Genomic DNA, 16,018 nt, shown 5'->3' with positions numbered 1-16,018 from the left:
CCATAGTTTAGAGAAATGAGAAAGGCACAATTGCACCGCTAGGTGGATTAAAACAGGTTTTTTCGTATTTGTTAAATAAACTAATTACTAACCAAATTAATCCCTCATTTGGCAGCGCTATCCGATATCGCGTGAAATTTGACTTATTTCATAAATTGCATCATCAGTATCGGAACAATCGTTTTTAGGCTTCCAGTTCGCGAAGAAGCTTTTTCTGAATCTGGATTGTCGATGCAATTTATTCGCCGGCAATTCGGTTTCTGCTCCAAAGGCTATGTTTCGTAGTTTTTACTCCCAATCTTTTATCCTGTTTCTTTTGTATTCTTATTTACAGGATCACCGAGAGTCAACTTTACTGTGTGAATTTTCAGTTGAGCTAAGTTGTCTGATATGCACCCGTATTTTCAATTGGGGTGCATTCAAAAGATTATAAAGAAATATAAATATAATACTTTTTTCAACGTGGGATATAGTTATTATCAGCCGATTATAGGTTCTTTTAAAAATGACACCATGGCCATATGAATGCATTTTCACTGTATGTAGCAGCTATCTATTCTGATTACATCGAGAGTTATTTCTCTGATCGAAGCATGAACATTAGGGTGGGACAAAAAATAGATTCCAGCTCCGAGTAACTTTTTAGGTACCATTTGGGTCCTAGAACAACTGTGCAAATTTTTAGCCCGTTCGGTGAAACTATATTTTTGCGCCCACTGTTTAAAGTTTACATGGGATTTTGTATAGGAAAGTTAACTTTAACAAAATAATTCCTCCAGGAGTCGCCCATTACTTCCTTAAAATAAATCGTTATGTGGCTTGTATAGGAAATTTAACAAAGAAAAAAAGTCTCGAAAACCACGAAACGATCTGATGATTGAGAAAAAAGTTATTAAGCAGAAACCGATTGATCCTCTCACGATTGATAAAATATTCATTTTTTCTAGCACCACTGCTGTTGGTTGTCCAATTATATGCAATTTTGTTTTAATCCTCTCTTAACGTATCTAAATCGTTTATCTGTACTATTTGGCAACTTAGCAAGGTTTTGAGGGATAAATTGAGGCTTCTTTTGTACATAATAAGAGAAAGTTAAAAAAATTGTATATAATAAAACCGTCAGAAGCAGTAATGCTATGAAAAGTGAAATTTTCATCAATCGTCAGGGCATCAATCGGTTTTTGCTTAATAACTTTTTCCACAAGCATCAGATCGTTTTGCAGTCTTCTAAACTGTGTTTCCTTGACAAATTTCCTATAAAAATCAGACGTCTGTTTATTTTTAGGAGATAACGGGCGACTCTTGGAAGAATTAATTTGCAAAAGACAATTTTCCCATACGAAATCCCATGTAAACTTTAAACCGTGGGCGCAAAAATATAGTATCACCCATCGAGCTAAAAATTTGCAGAGTTGTTTTGGGAGCTAAATGGGACCCAAAAAGTTACTCGGAGCCAAATTTTATTTTTTTCATATAACCATGTCCCACTCTAATGAACATATGTCGACTGGCTTCTGAAGCAAGCGAAGAAAAGGCTAGAGTACAAAACTATTCAAAGGTTGTGAAATAAACTGACAAGCAGTGTAATGGAATGAGCAGCTTGACGATTGCTTATCAGTCGTCCATGGTACTATACTACAATCTAATGTTCCTATTAGAATTTGTTCGCTCCGGATCTTCAGCTTACCGAACACTTCGCAATAACAGTTGAATAGGTTCATTATAGTAAAGCTACTACAAAAGCTACGAAAACCAAAATTATTCATATTGAATCTTATCACGATACTACAAACCATCTTCACGAAGCAGAAGGAAATTCCGGCAGAACGAAGCGAAACGAGCAATGTGAAAATTGCATACGACAGCTAATTAAGATCCCGAAAGCGCACTCATAATGCCAACACCAGTCATCATTTTAACACCTCCAGCCATTAGCGCGAAATTCGTTCCTTCTCGTAAGGCTATCTTTTCAGTCGGTCCGGTTTTTGGTTGTGCACGTGAAATCACACCAGGCTTCGTTCGTACCGTTCCACGCGGTATGCCAAGCGAGAACCGAGATGCTTTATCAGTGGCATGCAATCGGTTAAACAGAATCTCCCTGGGCCATGTATGTGGAAATGGAGGTCTTTCTTGGCAACGGTTCATATTCTACATTTTTCATTCTTCGGCATTACTGACGGTGTTGACTCTGTTGTTCGTTTCTCATCTTGCCTCCCGTTGCAAGGAAGATGAAGCACAAATTCGATGCCTTTTACGGCAAATGTTCGTTACAGCGCAGCTTTCGCCCTACGACGGTGGAATACTTGGAAAAAAGTCGAACGTACATATTGAAGAATGTTGCATGATCAGATAAGATTAAAATGAGAAAATATTTATTTTTCGCACCATCCCAAGCACTTTTTTCTAAAAGTTTCCTCAGGCAACGCTAATCTCATTTAGATAATTGGACCACCATTTGATAGGATTGGGCATGTAGCCTGAGTTGTACAATACGTATATTTTGGAAAGAGAGTTTTTGACGTAACTACATATATCATTTCTCAACCGATGCACCGCGGTGTATCAAACCAGGGACTGTACGTAGACTCTAGAATTTCTTAAAATTTTTATTATAGTGGTTTTACCTCTGGGTCTTTCGCCTTTTTCAGATTTTTTTTGGTAACATCTCTAACCCTATGTGCGGTGTTGGGTAACGAATGCAGGTGAGCTGCGTACAAGGCAATCGATCTACCAACTACACTATGTCCGCGTACACTGAATAGAAAAAAAAACCCTATCGGCCTACCCCTGAGTCGCTAGTGCCACCAGAAGTACCTGCACAAAATTTGAAGCAAATCGGACAAGTCTAGCTACCGGACCAACGTACCTGAAGTTTGCATGGTATTTTTCGACAATTTAGAGGGAGACACACTAGCTCGCATTTTCACCGCTAGGTGGCACGATATGCATAGTAGTATCGCTGTACGTGAAAATAAGAAAGATAATTCAATTGTCTACAAATTTACCGAAGATTGCTAGTCAATCCGACTTTGTAAAAAGATGTTATTAAACTTTTAGCGAAGTGATGTCTGAGTCAGTTTTCCATGGGGCTTAGCAGTGTATGGTTGTGTATCAGTACTCGATTCTTACGAACTAAACATTTTTAGAAATAATGGTTTGGAAATCAGCGTGGTATCAGGTTTAGCACTTCTGACGAAAGAAACAGATCAAAATTTAAGACAGACATAAGGCTCAGTGAAAAAGTTATACAAAACAAAAGAAATACATTTAACTTATATATTTTATTGCCTTACAGGACGAATACCGTTGCTGCCATCAGGAACTGTTGGAGCTCTTGTTGTTTCGTGTTGCTGAGAAAGAGAGGCTGAAGAGAATATCTGAAACATTCTGGTGTTACGTGATGTGGATAGAGCGTGGAATAAGCTCACCGCCCAGAGGGTATGAAGTGTGACGAGGTCCGCTCGGAGTGATAAACGGTTGCTCTATCCACGGTGCTTGCCGACGCCGGGGGAACTTACTTTGGTGCCGGAGATTAGGGCCAGGCCTTAACCAGACCTCTGCGGACCCGAACCTCAAAAACGTTCGTTCCCGTGCTCAGCGATAGCATGTGGCACGGCAATAGCGTAAGTCTCACCGGTCACCTGTAGCTCCTTCGACGACTAGGTGTTTTCTTCGTTGCTGACACGAACCAACAGTATGCATTTCGGTATCAATCATTGGATCCTTATTAGCGACCGGACGTGACACACGTGGTGTGCTGGGTAGTCCTGATAACCTCCTTCGAAACGCGCTCTCTGCAAAGCTGACTCTGGCTTCGAAGAAACGGAGACGTACTTCCGACACACAATAAAACGTCACCACAGGTCCTTATCGTCCTCTTGTCGAGATTTTTCACCGGTAACTTGGCGATTTTCAGGGTTATATTTCCGGTTCGCGGTACCGACTCCCTAGCAAACGTAAAGTCCATAATACCCCCATGCTCATAGGGCTTGACATGGGTGTTTGAAATGGATTCAACCCATGAAAACACCATCACCATGGTACGGTAGATCCCATATAGAATACCATATGTTGGTGTATTTATGGGTTATTGAGACCATTTTATGGTGTCTTGATGGTTGTGAATTTTGGCACGGACCATATTTAAGGTCTTTTCAAGGGGCTATGTGGTGTTTGAACCCATGAGTATTTGCTCGGGCTGTTTCTACGTCCGTCTTTTTACGTAGGTTTCCAACGACTCTCAGTTTCTATCACTTTTCCTCTCTTTCTCACCTCTCCTTCTATCTCTCAGTCACTCCTTCTTCGAATCAGGAAACAGTTGTACTGCGCTGTGATTAATTTCGCCCATTGGGCTGATGTTTTCCTAATCATCGCCAGGGAGATGTTAGCAGACATGTTATCAGGAGTGAATGAGTTTGGAACGTTTCTTAAATCCTAGTTTGTTAATCAATGTAATAATGTTAGTATACCATTACAAAAAATGCCTTAAACTAATTACAAATATGATGAGCCTTTGAAAAATTACTATTCAAGAAAAAAAATAATTAAAAGAAACAAAATTATAAATTATTTAACTAAACTAACCAAATTATGAACGTTATAAATGTCGATCTGTGACATTGTTCTTGTGTCAACGGTAACAATGACTCAGTGAGTTGTTTTTCGGACCAAAAATAGATATTTACCAAAAATATATAATCACAAAGCAGTTATTGAGGGATTCCACGAAGATCCGTCCGAAAATCTTTACAATCGTGTCCTTAGATTATATCTTAGATTATAGAACGTTTCACCAGCATGAAGACTAAACATTTTCTACAGTCAATAATATTATGTCGACTTAAGAGTAATCTTTAAAAAGGGCGTGAAAGTTTCTACACGTAGCATTTTCGACAAAATATTGTTCGTATTTTATACCACAAAACTACCTGAGTTACAGGAAATGAATACTATTGTACGAAAAAAATATACACTGAAAAAAAGGTTGTGTCATTTTTGCCAAAAAAATTATGTTAAAAATTAAACTTGAAAAAAAGCCATGTTTTTAAAATTTATATATTTTGGCAACAAAAAACCTAAAGAGAAAAACGTTTTGAATGTGATTGCATGATGGAGGACTTATCGGTGAACAAGCTTTTCTAACAATAACTTTATGTATGTTTTCAAATTTGGTACTAATTGATATACAAAACTGTAATTTTATTACAGAATATAATTCTAAGTATCATGTATCATATGCATTGATATTGCAGGCATAACTGCGCAAAAAATGACCAGGGGAGCCAGGCAAGATCTTGCAAGTCGTATCTTCACTGAAACAAGAGTTGAATGGCAATAAACTCGTTTGTACCACTTAAATTCCCAGGAATAGCCGAAATTCGTCCAATTATGAATCAAAAAAGTAAAGGATTTTTAATACCTTGCTTAACGGCGAGCTTGCGGGTCGATTGCTGTTTTTATCCTTAAAGCCAATAAGAAGAACATGACAAGTCCGAAATCTTTTTGACCAATTAGCCTTTCGTCATTTCTGCTGAAATTGATGAAGAAGCTGATTGATTGACATTAAATCTAATTACTTAAAATCGGTGCCATTAAGTAAACATCAATTTGCATACCAGCATGAAAAATCAACTATGTTAAATGTTAAATAAAAGAGAAATAATATGCAGCCATGGAAGTTCAACAATTGATGCGAGGGCTGAGAAAGGATGTCCCAAAAAGGGGTACTCTCGTTGTGGTCGTTGGTAGTTGATGGACTATTATCACAACTGTCATTATTGTTCGTGGGAAATATGAACAAGTAATCAGAGATAGATTGCAATATGCTCTCAACTTAACTGCAGCTTAGTGCAAAAGTGAGGGGTTATCCGTAAACCCTCATAAGACTACGATTATTTCATTTGCACGAAACTTTAAAATACCTGACTTATATTTGGAAGCAACGAAATTAGTTCTTTCAGTGAAGTTAAAATATCTAGGAGTGATCGTTACTAGCAAACTCAATTGGAACTCCCATATGAAACAAATCATAAATATGGCTACTAGTGCCTTATGGATAAGTAAAAAAAAACTTTTTGAAAAAATGGGGAATGAAATCTAAAATGATTCATTGGATCTATATGGCTATAGTAAGACCAAGAACGTGAGTTTAGTCTGGTGGCCAAAAACTAAAGTTAGGTACGCACAGAAAAAGCTTGAAAGATTACAAAGACTTACTACGATCTCTATCACAGGAGAAATTCGTAGTACGCCTTCCAAAGCACTAGATATAATGTTAAGTTTATTTCCTTAACATTTAGTTGTGCAAATGGAAGCTGAGAAAAACGCACTAAGGCTGAAAAGAACTAAACAGTTCTTCGATGGAGATCTTGGAGGCCATCTCAGTATTCTGAAATAGTTCAAAATCAATCCGTTATTAAATAAAACTGGATGAATAGGAAATATAACCTTGAACGCCTATTCAACGTGTCTGAACCAAGCCGCACTGAATTAGGAACAGTAGGACCTACTGTTAAACCAGGATCAATAGTTTTCTACATTGATGGTTCTAAAAAGAGTAACAAAGTTGAGGCTAGGGTAACTGGTCCTGGAGTTAACGTTTCAATATCTATGGGTAAATGGTCAACTGTATTACAAGCGGAAGTACAGACAATTATTGAATGTGCCACGATTTGTTTACAACGTAACTATAGACATACGAATACATGCATCTTCTCTGGCAGTCAAGCGGCCCTTAAAGCATTGAAGTCAGTTACGGGTTCCTCTAAATTAGTTTGGGAATGCATTCAATTGCTACAGCAGGTGGTTAACAAAAGTACAGTGGATCTTTTCTGGGTACCTGGGCACTGTGCAATTGAAAGCAATGAATAGGCAGATTTGCCAGCATTAAATGGATCATCAAAATTATTCCTAGGACCTGAACTAATTTGTGGGGTCTCAGAATGCACCATAAAAATGGAATTGAAGAACTGGGAAAATTCAATTATGGATAACATATGGAAAAAATAATACTACTGCCCGACAACCTAAAAGATTTATCTCACCAAATATAATAATAACTCAACGGCTGCTTAGTATGTCCAAAAGGGATTTAAGTATATTCAGCGGTTTAGGATAGGATACTAGCCCGCGTAAATATTACCTCAAGCAGCTACGCAAAATAGAAGATGATACCTGTCACTTCTACAACCTAGATAGGGAGAACTCAGAACAATTATTTTGGAACTGTGTAGCACTTTTCCACAAAAGGAGCAATTTCTTCGATGAGGAGATAATACAACCCTTAGATATATGGATGACTGCACCCAGTAAGATAATAAATTTTATACGTTCTATAATACCTTACTGGGATCGTGTGTCTATAGTCAGCAAGTAGGAATCACTCAGATTAATAGTGATACAGCACCCCAATACAATAAAAAGAGGCCTGCCGCAATAGATCGAAACACTGGTCGCAGTGGAATATGTACCCAACAAATTAAAAAAAAAAAACCTGTTTTAATCCACCTAGCGGTGCAATTGTGCCTTTCTCATTTCTCTAAACTATGGCACGGAGGCTTTTTATGTTCAACATAATTGTGGAAATGTCTTACGGTGTCGACGGTGAAACACTTGAAACAAAAAAATATCATACTCCATTAGCCTAAACAGCATTAGATCAATGTTATCTGCTTACTAACTCATTTTGTCATGCGGGGGTGGGTATGTGAGGAGGGCGAAAGTCCCATGAACGAACGACTCCCCAGCATAAATTGGTATGCTTTGTAATATAGTGGTGGTTTAAAGATGATGGGGTTGAAAGGGAGGGGTATGAGGTGGTGGTCTGAGGGGTGATGTAAGGAGATTTTTAAAGGAGGGGAGTGAACAGTAGAGGGGGGTGTAACCCCTCTCTGTAAACCATCAACTACGCCCCTGTTAAAATCCAGAAACCTTATGAGAGTCGAAAAAAAAATTTGGCCGGGATTAGGTTGACGTTTTTCAGAGTGATTGCATAACCTTTCTATATGAGAAAGGCAAAAATGTGCAAAATCCAAAAAAGTGAATCTTCGTCAAATTTTTTTCGTGTTTGCATCAAATCTCGACGTTTTATGCACCTTGAATACATTTAGCATCAAAAATAAAAATTCTATTTTTAATTTTTCCTATAGTTTTTATGAGAAATTTCTGTGTGGCCGCACTCTGAAACCCGTAATTCCGGAACCAGAATTCCGATCGATCCAAAATTCAATAGCAGCCGATGGGAAGGTTACACCTTTCATTTGAGACTAAGTTTGGGCAAATCGGTCCAGCCATCTCTGAGAAAAATGAGTGACATTATTTGACACATACGCACATACATACACACACATACACACACACATACACACACACATACATACACACATACACACACACATACAGACTTTTTCCGATCTCGACGAACTGAGTCGAATGGGATATGACACTCGGCCCTCCGGGCCGGGATTAGGTTGACGTTTTTCAGAGTGATTGCATAACCTTTCTATATGAGAAAGGCAAAAAAGTGCAAAATCCAAAAAAGTGAATCTTCGTCAAATTTTTTTCGTGTTTGCATCAAATCTCGACGTTTTATGCACCTTGAATACATTTAGCATCAAAAATAAAAATTCTATTTTTAATTTTTCCTATAGTTTTTATGAGAAATTTCTGTGTGGTCGCACTCTGAAACCCGTAATTCCGGAACCAGAATTCCGATCGATCCAAAATTCAATAGCAGCCGATGGGAAGGTTACACCTTTCATTTGAGACTAAGTTTGGGCAAATCGGTCCAGCCATCTCTGAGAAAAATGAGTGACATTATTTGACACATACGCACATACATACACACACACATACACACACACACACATACACACACACATACATACACACATACACACACACATGCAGACTTTTTCCGATCTCGACGAACTGAGTCGAATGGGATATGACACTCGGCCCTCCGGGCCGGGATTAGGTTGACGTTTTTCAGAGTGATTGCATAACCTTTCTATATGAGAAAGGCAAAAATGTGCAAAATCCAAAAAAGTGAATCTTCGTCAAATTTTTTTCGTGTTTGCATCAAATCTCGACGTTTTATGCACCTTGAATACATTTAGCATCAAAAATAAAAATTCTATTTTTAATTTTTCCTATAGTTTTTATGAGAAATTTCTGTGTGGCCGCACTCTGAAACCCGTAATTCCGGAACCAGAATTCCGATCGATCCAAAATTCAATAGCAGCCGATGGGAAGGTTACACCTTTCATTTGAGACTAAGTTTGGGCAAATCGGTCCAGCCATCTCTGAGAAAAATGAGTGACATTATTTGACACATACGCACATACATACACACACATACACACACACATACACACACATACATACACACATACACACACACATACAGACTTTTTCCGATCTCGACGAACTGAGTCGAATGGGATATGACACTCGGCCCTCCGGGCCGGGATTAGGTTGACGTTTTTCAGAGTGATTGCATAACCTTTCTATATGAGAAAGGCAAAAATGTGCAAAATCCAAAAAAGTGAATCTTCGTCAAATTTTTTTCGTGTTTGCATCAAATCTCGACGTTTTATGCACCTTGAATACATTTAGCATCAAAAATAAAAATTCTATTTTTAATTTTTCCTATAGTTTTTATGAGAAATTTCTGTGTGGCCGCACTCTGAAACCCGTAATTCCGGAACCAGAATTCCGATCGATCCAAAATTCAATAGCAGCCGATGGGAAGGTTACACCTTTCATTTGAGACTAAGTTTGGGCAAATCGGTCCAGCCATCTCTGAGAAAAATGAGTGACATTATTTGACACATACGCACATACATACACACACACATACACACACACATACACACACACATACATACACACATACACACACATACAGACTTTTTCCGATCTCGACGAACTGAGTCGAATGGGATATGACACTCGGCCCTCCGGGCCGGGATTAGGTTGACGTTTTTCAGAGTGATTGCATAACCTTTCTATATGAGAAAGGCAAAAATGTGCAAAATCCAAAAAAGTGAATCTTCGTCAAATTTTTTTCGTGTTTGCATCAAATCTCGACGTTTTATGCACCTTGAATACATTTAGCATCAAAAATAAAAATTCTATTTTTAATTTTTCCTATAGTTTTTATGAGAAATTTCTGTGTGGCCGCACTCTGAAACCCGTAATTCCGGAACCAGAATTCCGATCGATCCAAAATTCAATAGCAGCCGATGGGAAGGTTACACCTTTCATTTGAGACTAAGTTTGGGCAAATCGGTCCAGCCATCTCTGAGAAAAATGAGTGACATTATTTGACACATACGCACATACATACACACACACACATACACACACACATACACACACACATACAGACTTTTTCCGATCTCGACGAACTGAGTCGAATGGGATATGACACTCGGCCCTCCGGGCCGGGATTAGGTTGACGTTTTTCAGAGTGATTGCATAACCTTTCTATATGAGAAAGGCAAAATGTATTAAAAATAAACAAACTCTTAAAACTAAATTTAACATATCCCAATCTAAAGGAAAATAAAAACTCGCTTGTAATTTATTACTCTTGCTCAAATCTGAGATTTATTTGTTTTATAGAAAATAGACACTTTACGAAGCTTCGTAAAAATCAGGTAAAGTCCAATTTCGGTTTTTTGTAGTTTTTGTACACAAAAACCGAACAATATACTCAAAACGTATAACAAATCAGTATTTTATAAGTTTAGAGTAAAAATCATTTCAAATTAAAATGATTCGGTAGACTATTCTGTTTTAATAAGCGATCTACGAAAAAAGTGTCGAGTGATCAAAGTCACCCCGATGATCAAAGTCACCCCGGTTTACGGTACATGCTAAGCATTGTGGACCTGATTTTGAGTAATGAATAGCGTAGGAAATACTATTGTTCCTGTAGAGAGAGTCCGGACAAGATGAATTTGACGTATCCAAACTAAAGAATTGCGACCTACAGAATAGGTATGGCTTTTATAGTACTTATCCGTGCTTTCTCGTACTTAAGGAAAACTTTTGTTAAAAAATCAATGAAAAGTTCTACGGGCGATGCTAATATGTTAAACGCTTTCAATCCCTTAGATTGCTTATTAACAAATTTATTTATTTAAAACCGCTTGTACCATGTAGCAACACATGTGCCTATAGTGGTGCGATTACTATTGTTGAAAATCCCAATGATTTTCGATGTGAATTGAAATTATTAATACATTAGATCAACTATAAGTGCAAGGGAGCTTTTACCCATTTTAATAGGTTTTGCATCATCTAGATACCATAGTGGTACCAGTTTCTATGAGAATTTACTGTGTGACCGCATTCGTCAACTCGTTATCGCAAACCAGATCAAAATAAAAATCAATAGCAACCGATGGGTAAGGTTACACCTTTAGTTTGAAACTAAAATAATACAAATCGGTCCGTGCATCTCTGAGAAAAATGATCCACAATTTTCACACATACATACACACAAACATGCATACAGACTTTTTCCGATTTCAGCGAATTGAGATGAATGGTGTAGAAGACTGATTTCTGTCAATTTTTTCGAGATTGCACCAAATCTGGACGTTCCTTGCATTTTAAAGTCATTTGGCATCAAATGTACGAACTCGATTTCTAAATATTCACATACTCTTCCATTTTAATAAATTTTAGTTCCGACTTAATTGGGAATTTCATATGTGACCTAACAAATAAGAACAAACATACACACATACATAATGACACACACATACAGACTTTTTCCAATATCGACGAACTGAGCCCAATACTATTAAGTTAAAAGTTTGCGATGATATTGGTGCAATTATTGATAGAGGCGGCAAAATAGTGATGTTAGCGCTCGATTTTTCAAAGGCATTTGACACTGTATCTTATTCAAAGTTATGTGAAAAACTTCAAGCAAATTTTGGTTTTAAAATGAACGCAGTTAGCTTGATTGAATCGTATTTAAAGCACCGAAAGCAAGCAGTTCATGTGGGTGATAGTTTCTCGAATTTTTACCTGTTATATCAGACCAGACGGTTACTGAACCGTATTTCCGGAACAATGTAAGCGATCCGTGCGAAGTTTCATAGACCTCTATGGGAAAAATATACGTTTTATTTGGGACAAAGTTTATGAAAATCGACCCAACCAGCCGTCTATGGTAATCAATATGGCCAATGAGACTTCGGTTGGCCGTCAGTGACCTACAACTGCAAATTATTTGACATAAATTTTAGTGAAATTTTTACCTTTTGGCATTCATCGTGGTATCGGTTTGAATTGGAATTTTCTATGCGACCCCACGCCACAACCCGTAACTTCGGAACCGGAATTTTGATTGGGATGAAATTTGGCATCCTTTTACGAGTATGAAACACCTTTCATTTCAGACTAAGTTTCGTAAAAAATGTCAAGCCATCGCCGAGAAAACGATGCCACTGTTGTTCTAAATTTAGTTGTTTCCGCCGGGGCTTCCAGAACCGATGATTGGGGCCAATGTGGCCAAAGAGACTTTGAATGGTTGTTAGTGACCAAGTACTACAGATCCAAGCAGATGTTGTCATATTTTGGAAAAAATTTCACCTTTTACATTCATCGCAGAAATCTGTTAAAACCGGGATTTGCTGCATGATCGTACTCCTTATCCCGTAATTCGGGAACCGGAAGTCGGATCCATTTGAAATTCAATTGCAGTCAATGGGAACGTTGTATCTTTCATTTGAAACTAAATTTGTACAAATCGGTCCAGCCATCTCTGAGGAAAATGAGTAACATTTTTGACTCATACGCACATACATACACACATACACACGCATACAGACTTTCCGATCTCGACGAACTGAGTCGAATGATATAGCAGACTAGGCCCTCCGGGCCTCGGATAAAAAGTCGATGTTCGGAGCGATTGCATAACCTTTCTATATGAGAAAGACAAAAAAATTTGCCAAAATCCAAAAAAGTCAATTTTCGTCAATTTTTTTTTTGCGAAATTGTTTTAAATATCGGTGTTTCATGCATAGACTGGCAAATCCAAGAAATTCTGCACCTATTTTAAATAAAAAAGTTTTGCATCATTTTGATTTGATATCATAGTGGTACCAGTTTATATGGGAAATTGCTGTGTGGCCGCACTCTTAAACCCGTAACTCCGGAACCAGAATTCCGATCGACACAAAATTCAATAGCAGCCGATGGGAAGGTTGTACCTTTCATTTAAGACTAGGTTTGGGCAAATCGGTCCAGCCATCTCTGAGAAAAATGAGTGACATTATTTGACACATACGCACATACATACACACACACACATACACACACACATACACACACACATACATACACACATACACACACACATACAGACTTTTTCCGATCTCGACGAACTGAGTCGAATGGGATATGACACTCGGCCCTCCGGGCCTCGGTTAGAAAGTCGGTTTTTGGAGCAATTGCATAACCTTTCTATATGAGAAAGGCAAAATTAATGTCAACAAAACAAATTGAATTCGCAGGATGTACTCAATACACATCGAAGAGAATTTTGACAAAATTTGATAATTTTTCAATGGGGAAAAGGTTAGTGCCAGTCCAAGTTGTTAACTTGAGAATAACTCATTTCTTTAGCTATCGAATACAAACATCAGTGTACATACTTCACCTCCATTTTCCAAAACACACAACATTTGCTAACTAGTGAAGGGGGAGGGGGGGGGGAGGTTGGCTAAGTGTTTCAGCGTGAGAAAAAAAAACACTTTTTTGCGATTTTTTTAGAAGTTGGAGTAAAGCGAATTAATCAAAACTTTTGTACATTATAATGACTCGGTGACGAAGCTTTTTGTAGAACGTCTCTGAAAAAAACACGATTTGCGGTGTTAACTGCCATTTATAAACTTTTTTCAGATACGTTGTACAAAAAGCTTCGTCACCGAGTCCCTCGTCGATATTTTTGCATAGAAAAATTACAGAATGTTATTGAAATGATACATTATGGTGTACAAAAGTTTCGATCAATTCGCTTCTAAAAAATTCGCAAAAAAGTGTTTTTTACGCTGAAACCCTTAACCACGCTCCCCCTAAATGAAAGTGAAAACATGCGTGTTGCATTTTTCATAAGAATAATATTACAAGGAATTGTAAATAATTTATCGACATTTTCTTCATTTTACCCTGATGAGAGGATTCTCAAACACACTCTCAAAGAATGGGCACTTTTTCACACGAATCTTTCATGGCCTCCTTTTGAATCATGGATGCCCATATCAAACGCTTCTGGTTCACTATTTTTCCGCAATCAACTCGACACTGAAGCTCAATCAACATTCGAACCCTCAGGCATTCGAACCGAACCAATACGAATAGGTCAAACGCCCAGATGTACCGGATGATCCCTAATGGTGGACTGCGAAATGATGCAGCCACGTGATTGATATCAAAGTTACGATAATGGATGCAATTGATGACCTGCAGGGCATATTTTTTGTTTGAGAAAAATAGCAGGTATGTATCTCTTTTCAGTTTAACCCACTCTATTTCAAACTTGTTGAAATCGGTGTTGTACATTTGAATATTACCCAATAATGCACTTGTTCGAGTGTAAATACATAAAATATACCACGTTTATAGAACAAAGAAATCCAAAATACGTTATGCAACTGCTATTTATTTGTAAACCTATCATCTCCATGCCATGCGGTTAAGATGTTTCTGAATTCTGAAACGTGCCCTTGTAGCTCATAATGTGGTCTACAAAATTATATTTCCAAGTTTCTGGCTGTTTTTTGCAAGGCATTTTTGGCATCAAAATGTAAACACCATCAAATAGATTTACAACTTGACATTTCTTCAAATGCGGGCAAGAGCCATAATTAAAATATAATTCTTCGTCTTTGTCAATATGGTTCATTTATAGACCAAACATCATTAGCCAATGATTCAATGTCGATCCAATGTGTAGCTTGTATGATGGATAATGAACAATAATCTGTTCCGCTTTATTTTGCATAACAAGTCAGTCAGTTTACCGTTTTTTGTCATTTATGAAACGGGCATCCATTATTTATTACCACAAGCATAATTAACGTACACATTTGGTGGATTAATGTTATATTTTGAATGCTATTTTTGCCAAACCATTGGCCCACGTTTCTCCGGCGCATTACGAGGTTTAATCCCTGGCTTTCAAGTCGTATTACCAACCATGAACTGCGCATACATCGTTGAACTAATTGAATCCAGCCCACGTTATTTTGTTTTTATTGTCCTCCGACGTCATAAAAGCTCACTAGGTGGGATGTTTGAGTTGTTGGGATGGCGCGTAAGGACGACGATAGCAAGTGCCGGGTCGAAATCACAATTAATTTAATCAACCAAAACGTCAAACGGAAACTTTACGAGTTCCATCGCAATAAATATTTAATTCACTTTAGACTCAACTCAATTGATTTATTCACGTTTATTGTTCACCACGGCATGAAAGAGTGGCACTCCGTACGGTACTAAACCCAACTTTAGTCTGTCCCATTTCGCAAGCTCCTCCTCCTCATTCCAAAGCATCGGCCACGCCAACGACTTTCGGGCTGTAGGGTAAAGTAGGAAAAAATGAACATTTTAAAGTTGAATTATAGATTTTACTTGTCAATTATTGCATAGCCAGCAAATTGTTCTCGTGATTTGAGGTCATTGTCATTGTGAAATGATATACAGATGAATGATGCAAAAAAAAATTGACAAAAGTATTACAATTAAAGTCTCTAGCCTGCTTGGTTTCAAAAATTTTATGCGGGTGAGTCAATTGACTCAGTTTTAATTATCATTCAGCTATAAAAATCATTAAGAGATACAGATTCATTGTGGTTTTGTTTTTTCCGATCCGAAAAGTATCATTTTATTTTATTTTTCAATTATTAATTCTTTATACAACATGTGAACATGAGCTTTTGGATCTATTTTTCATTTAAAAACGCTTTCAATCCACCTAACAGTGTGATGAAAC

This window comes from Topomyia yanbarensis, chromosome 1 (assembly GCF_030247195.1).
Source record: "Topomyia yanbarensis strain Yona2022 chromosome 1, ASM3024719v1, whole genome shotgun sequence".
Taxonomy (NCBI): domain Eukaryota; kingdom Metazoa; phylum Arthropoda; class Insecta; order Diptera; family Culicidae; genus Topomyia; species Topomyia yanbarensis.
Note: the sequence above shows the minus strand (reverse complement) of the source record.